Source organism: Chrysemys picta, chromosome 20 (genome assembly GCF_011386835.1).
Source record: "Chrysemys picta bellii isolate R12L10 chromosome 20, ASM1138683v2, whole genome shotgun sequence".
Lineage (NCBI taxonomy): Eukaryota > Metazoa > Chordata > Testudines > Emydidae > Chrysemys > Chrysemys picta.
In genome coordinates, this window is record NC_088810.1 from 1,154,193 (window position 1) to 1,161,109 (window position 6,917).

The following is a 6,917-nucleotide window of genomic DNA, read 5'->3' on the forward strand; positions in this document are numbered from 1 at the left end:
TCAGGGTGTGGGTGTCTGTCGGTGTGTGTGTGTGTGTTGGGGTGTGGGTGTCAGGAGGTGTGTGTCTGTCGGGGTGTGGGTGTCTGTCGGTGTGTGTCAGGGTGTGGGTGTCTGTCGGGGTGTGTGTGTGTGTTGGGGTGTGGGTGCCAGGGTGTGGGTGTCTGTCGGGTGTGTGTGTGTGTTGTGCAGTCTGTGCCCGTCTCCCGCAGCTTTATCTTGAACTGACGGTGATGGGGGAGGGAACGTGTGTGGGGGGGTCACCTCCCTTCATCGAGATTGGGCCCCCCCAGCGCCCCTTGCCCCCTCACTGCAGACTCCCCCGAGCCGGGATCTGGGGGAGCGGGGTTCTGGGGTTCGCGGGGGGGATTCGGGGGAGATTTGGAGGCCTTGGGAGCCCTGAGGGTTTGGGGGCTATGGGGTTGGGGTGATCTGTGGAGTCGGTGCTGTGGGGTTAGGGGTGTTTTGTGGGGCTATGGGGTTGGGGTGATCTGTGGGGTTAGGGGTGTTTTGGGGGGCTATGGGGTTGGGGTGATCTGTGGGGTTAGGGTGTTTTGGGGGCTATGGGGTTGGGGTGATCTGTGGGGTTAGAGGTGTTTTGGGGGGCTATGGGGTTGGGGTGCTCTGTGGGGTCGGGGCTGTGGGGTTAGGGGTGTTTGGGGGGCTCCGCGAGGGGGGACTCTCCATCCCCAGCCCCGTGGTGGCCCCCACCTTGGAGAAGGTGAATCCGCAGTAAAGGGGGCGGGGCCTGGCTGTGGGTCCGGGGGGGCGGGGGGGCGCTGATTGGCTGCCGCAGCCGCCCCGGCACAGACACTGCCCCGGCACCGCGGGGCTCGGCTCAGTCCGGCGAACCTGGCAGCCGAGCGCGCCCGTCCCGCGCCCCGAGTCCGTCTGTCCGTCCGCGGAGCGCCCCGATCGCCGGGCTGAGACCCCCCCACCGCCGGCATGGGGGTAGGCACCGCGGGGGGCGGGGCGCCTGCGTGTGAGTGCGGAGGGCGGCGCGTGTGCAAGGGGGCGCCGTGAGTGTGCAGGGGGGGTCTGCGAGTGTGCAAAGGAGCAGCCCGGCGTGTGAATGTGTGAGGGGTTCTCCCTGCATGTGTCGGCGAGTGTGCAAATCTGCGAGTGTGCCACGGGTCAGTCATGCGTGTGAGCGTGAGAGGGGCTTATCCCCGTGTCTATGACTGTGCAAATGTGCGAGTGTGCAACCAGGCCAGTCCTGCGTGTGTGCGTGCAAGCTGCAGCCCCTGTGTGTGTCTACAAGTGTGCAAGGGACTGGTTGTCTTGGCATCGGCGCTGGTGTGTGTGTCCTGGTGTCAGTGTGGATGTGCGCAATGCTGCAACTGAGTGTGCGAACGGGTGTGTGTCAGGGTACGTGTGTGAGCTGCGGATGTCTCTGCGGGTGAGACACTGCGGCGGTGTGCGTGTCCATATCTACGCAGGGTTTGTGTGTCTGTGTGCGGTGTGTGTGTGCACAGTGTGTCTGTGTGGTGTGTGTGCGTGTGGTGTGTGTCTGCGTGGTGTCTGTACACAGAGTGTGTGTGTGTGCGCAGTGTGCGTGTGTGTGTTGTGTGTGCGCAGTGTGCGTGGTGTGTGTGCGTGGTGTGTGTGTGTGCACAGTGTGCGGTGTGTGTGTGGGTGCGCGGTGTCTGTGTGTGGGGTGTGTGTGTGTGCAGTGTGTCTGTGCACGGGTGTGCGGTGTGTGTGTGTGTGTCCGTGTGTGTGTGTGCACAGGCTGTGTGCGTGTGTGTGTTGTGTGTGCGCAGTGTGCGTGGTGTGTCTGTGTGGTGTGTGTGTGTGTGTGTGCGGGTGTGTGCGTGCGCAGTGTCTGTGTGTGGGGTGTGCGTGCGCAGTGTGCGTGGTGTGTGTGTGTGCACAGTGTGCGGTGTGTGTGTGGGTGCGCGGTGTCTGTGTGTGGGGTGTGTGTGCAGTGTGTCTGTGCACGGGTGTGCGGTGTGTGTGTGTGTCCGTGTGTGTGTGTGCACAGGCTGTGTGCGTGTGTGTGTTGTGTGTGCGCAGTGTGCGTGGTGTGTCTGTGTGGTGTGTGTGTTGTGTGTGCAGTGTGCGTGGTGTGTGTGTGTGTGTGTGCGGGTGGTCTGTGTGTGGGGTGTGCGTGCGCAGTGTGCGTGGTGTGTGTGTGTGCACAGTGTGCGGTGTGTGTGTGGGTGCGCGGTGTCTGTGTGTGGGGTGTGTGTGTGTGCAGTGTGTCTGTGCACGGGTGTGCGGTGTGTGTGTGTGTCCGTGTGTGTGTGTGTGTGTGCACAGGCTGTGTGTGTCTCCTACCCCCGTGGGCCCCTCCCCACACAATAACCTTCCTGTCTCCTCTGCCAGCCCCCCCCATATTTCTAGCCTTGTCTTTGATCTTTGGCTCCAGGACACGTGGGGGGGGGTGGAGGGCAGTTTTTGGGGGGCCCTGGGGCAGGTTACTGCGGGGGGGGGGGGCTGGAGAGGGGGAAATGGCAGGGGGCTGCCTGGGCCGGGGGGATGGGCAGAATGGGCACCCCCCCAAAGCCAGGACCTCAGGGTGTGACGGGGGGGGGGCAGGGCGGGGGGGCAGGAGCGGAGGGAAATGGGGGGGCCTGCAGCTCATTGTCACCCCCCCTCAATAGCGCAGCCTGGGGAGACCCCGCGGGGGGGTCACAGCGCCTGACCCCCCCACCCTTGGCGATGAACCTGGAGGGGGGGGTTCGGGGGGCCCAGGACCTGGGGGGTGCAGCGATGCGCTCATTAATCCCGCTCATTAATCCTTTAATTAATCCCCCAATTAATCCAACCTTGGGGGGGGGCAGCCTCAGCCGGGCGCCGCTGGGCCCAAAGAGGGGGGCTCGGAGTGAGACGTGAGCTGAGTGGGGCGGGGGGGCTGGTGGGGGAGGGGAGCAGGGTGGGGGAGGGGCAGCGGGCGCGGGGGGGGGAGCATATGGCTCCGGGCTTTCGGCTTAATCCGCCTGCTGTCCGGAAGGGGGGGCGGGGGGGCCGCATGCAGCAGCTGTAACCTTGGCGAGCGCACGAAGGGGAGAGGAGGGGGGAGCGGGGGGGCTGCTCCTCCCCCCGCTGAAGCGGGTCTCGGGGCGTGTCTGAGTCATGGGGGGGTTGATGCTTCCCAGGTCCCCCCGCATCGCCCCCCCGTGCGATGCCCCCGCCCCTCTCCCTCGGTGTGGGGGGGTCCAGGCCAGGGCCGCAGGCTGCGTGTTCCAGGGATATTTAAAAAAAAAGGGGGGGGATTTCATGAGACCCCCCCCACTCCTTACTTCAAAGGGCCCAGAGAGGGGCGCTCCGGCCCGGGGGGGCGGCAGTTTCTTGCCGTTTCTTTTATCTATCTCATGACCCCCCCCATCGCTGCCCAGCTGGGGATCGGTCACAGGGACCCTCCGCCTGGCGCCGGAACAGGGGCGGGGGGTCATGGGGGGGGGGCTGGTTCCCAGCTGGGGGCCCAGCTCTGTGCTGGGGAACATGGGGGGGGGGGTTGGTTCCCGGATGGGGGCCCAACTCTGTGCTGGGGAACATGGGGGGGGGGGTTGGTTCCCGGATGGGGGGGGCTGGTTCCCGGATGGGGGCCCAGCTCTGTGCTGGGGAACATGGGGGGGGGTTGGTTCCTGGATGGGGGGGGCTGGTTCCCGGATGGGGGCCCAGCTCTGTGCTGGGGAACATGGGGGGGGGGGTTGGTTCCCGGCTGGGGGCCCAGCTCTGTGCTGGGGGGCTGGGGGGGGTTGGTTCCCGGCTGGGGGCCCAGCTCTGTGCTGGGGAACATGGGGGGGGTTGGTTCCCGGATGGGGGCCCAGCTCTGTGCTGGGGAACATGGGGGGGGTTGGTTCCCGGATGGGGGCCCAGCTCTGTGCTGGGGAACATGGGGGGGGGGTTGGTTCCCGGATGGGGGCCCAGCTCTGTGCTGGGGGGCTGGGGGGTCCCTGTGCACCCCCCCAGGCTCTGTGTTGCTCGGCGCTGTGTCTGCTGCAGTGTGGGCGCAGAGCCAGCGCTGCCCTCACGCCCCCCCCCGCCGCAGCGCTGCAGGGGGGGGCTCAGCAAGGTTAGGGCTGGGAGGGCCGAGGCGAGTGACCAGGTCCCCCCACATCGCCACTGACCTCTCAAGCAGCCAGAGCCCCCCCAGGAAACTGCCCCCAGCACCACCCCCCACTCACTCCTCTGTCTGTCCCCCCCCCAGCCACACAGCGCCTCCTGCCAGCACCCCGCTCTGTCGCTCCCCAGAGTGACCCTCAGTGGTGCCCCCATCACCTCCCCCTGTCACGGCTGGGGGCAGAGGAGGCTGCCCAAGGGTGGGGAGTCCCTGGCTGCAGGAGACACCTTGTGTGTGTGTGTGTGTGTGTGTGTGTGTGTGTTACTCGGCCACAGGCCCTGTGCTACACCCCATCTCCAGAACTACGTGCCGGACCCCCAGGGTCCCCCCTTCCCTCGGGATGGGCCCCACCACCTTCCACCTCCAAGACGGAGACCCTGCCCCACCTGGGGGGGCTCCTGGGGGCCTGGTGCCCGCACAGGGACTGTGGCCCCTCGGCCAGGGCTGGCAGGGACGCCGGGCAGGGACGCCGGGCAGGGACGCCGGGCCGGGCAGCGTCACGGCCGAGCAGGGTTTATTGGTCACTTGGCCGCAACCAGAGATGAAGGTCAAAGCAGCTGGTCGGGCCAGGGCAGAGCAACCCCCAGCCAGGCCGCAGTGGGTCCATCCCGGCTCGGGGCTCAGAGCATCCGGCCCCTTCCCAGCGCCCCTCGGGACCCCCTACCTGCCCTCAGCCCTGTGTCCCCGCGGGGTTCCCAGCTTCCATCGGCCGGGGCCCTCAACCCCTCCCCTGTTCCCAGCAGCCCAGCTGGGCCCCACCCCGCCTCAGGAGCGCGGAACCCTGAGCCCCCAGGGCAGCAACGCAAACTGCCAGGGGAAACTGAGGCACACAGAGGCCCCTGCAACTCATACAGAAAATGTCCATTTCGTCAGTGTGTGACAGTGTGTGTGTCGCTCTGTGTGTGTGTGTGACGCTGTGTGTGTGTGTGAGAGAGACACTCTGTGTGAGATGCGGTGTGTGTGACACTGTGTCTGTTGCTCTGTGTGCGTGTGTGTGATGCTGTGTGTGTGTGTGAGACACTGTGTGTGAGACACTCTGTGTGTGTGTCGCTCTGTATGTGTGTGTGACACTGTGTGTGTTGCTCTGTGTGTGTGTGTGATGCTCTGTGTGTGTGACACTGTTTGTGAGATGCTCTGTGTGTGTGTGACGCTGTGTGCATGTCTGTGTGTGTGTGTGTGAGTTGAGTGCCCACCACTGCCCTCTGCTGGTCGGGAGGGGGTATGTTGGGGGCCCTGTTTTGTATCCCCCCCCATGCAGCACCCCACGCCAGGGGCCGGTATTCATGGGGCTACTCCACCAGCGACCCCCAGCTCTGGGGCCCGGCGGGCTGGCAGCGGTGGGAGGAATGATCTGGGACACTGCCCGGACACCGCCCCCCCCGGGGCCTGACCCCACCGCAAGGGAGATGTGGGGGGCAGGGCAGCACGCGGCAGCTTCACAGTGCCCCCCCGCCCCCCCAGGACACATCTCACTCCCACGGGGGCACATCAGCCCCCCCCCCACATGGGCGGATCAGCCGCTGGGAGCAGATGGTCTGAAATCCTGAGGGGGGGCAGCGGCGGAGGGGGAGCAGGTGGGAGAGGGGGGAGGATGGCCAGGGTTGGGGGAGGGGGCTTTTCTGGATGAGACCATTTCTGGGGTGTGGGTGGAAGGTGTTGGGGGAAATAGGGGAGCCCCTGGGGGTGCTGGGGGGAGGTGATGTGGGGCAGGGGGAGGTGATGTGGGGCAGGGAGCCCCTGTGGGTGCTGGGGGGAGGTGATGTGGGGCAGGGGGAGCCGAGGGGGGACGGGGAGCCCCTGGGGGTGCTGGGGGGAGGGGAGGTGATGTGGGGCAGGGGGAGGTGATGTGGGGCAGGGAGCCCCTAGGGGTGCTGGGAGAAGGTGATGTGGGGCAGGGGGAGCCGAGGTGGGACAGGGAGCCCCTGGGGGTGCTGGGGGGAGGTGATGTGGGGCAGGGAGAGCCAAGGGGACGGGGAGCCCCTGGGGGTGCTGGGGGGAGGTGATGTGGGGCAGCCGAGTGGGGACGGGGAGCCCCTGGGGGCAGGGGGCGGGGGGCACCGGGACGGCGCTGGCTGAGCACACGCCCTGCACCGGGGGGGGGGTCCCCGGTCCCGGCTGACCCCCCCGCCCCCCCCAGTACGGCCGCTCAGACAGCTACCGCGTGGCCACCACGCAGGACAAGAGCGAGAAGGAGTCGCCCAAGAAGGGGAGCAAAGATGCCAAGGCCAGAGACCTGGACGATCTCAAGAAGGAAGTGGCCATGGTGAGTGGGGGGGGGCTGGCTGGGGGGAGCAGGGGGGGCGGGGGGCTGTGGGGAGCAGGGAGTGCTGGTGGTGGGGAGCAGGGGGGTGGGGGACTGTGGGGACCAAGGGGCGCTGGCTGGGGGGGCGGGGGGCTGTGGGGAGCAGGGGGGCACTGGCTGGTGGCAGGGGGCTGGCGGTGGGGAGCAGGGGGGGCGCTGGCTGGGGGGGCATCTCTTACTCTTTTTCTCCTTCCTACTTCTCAGACTGAGCACAAAATGTCCATCGAGGAAGTTTGCAGAAAATACAACACGGACTGTGTGCAGGTGAGAGCCCCCCCCTCCCCCGGTAACCCGCCCCCCCAGCCCCCCCAGCCCCCCGGTAACCCGCCCCCCCAGCACCCCCGGCTCTCCGTGAACCTCCCAGCGCAGTGCAGTCCCTCAAGATCCCCATATGCCCCTTGCCCCACATGTCCCCCATCCCTGTTTATCTCCCCTCGCTCCCGTAACCCCTCGCCCCATTTCCTGGGGGTGGGGCAGTGCAGGGGCTGGGGTGACTCTGACAGCCCCAGAGGGAGGGGTGCGGCGGGGTGGGGGGCTGAAGGGGTAGGT

At 67.1% G+C, this 6,917-nt stretch overlaps 1 long non-coding RNA gene across 1 annotated transcript; it reads left to right on the forward strand.

Annotated features, from left to right (window-relative positions):
• The first annotated feature begins 790 nt into the window (after window positions 1–790).
• Window positions 791–6,634, forward strand: LOC135976782 (uncharacterized). Its single transcript, XR_010594070.1, has 3 exons — window positions 791–948; window positions 6,204–6,329; window positions 6,573–6,634. It is a non-coding gene; the product is annotated as an uncharacterized LOC135976782 (long non-coding RNA).
• Window positions 6,635–6,917: the final 283 nt, after the last annotated feature.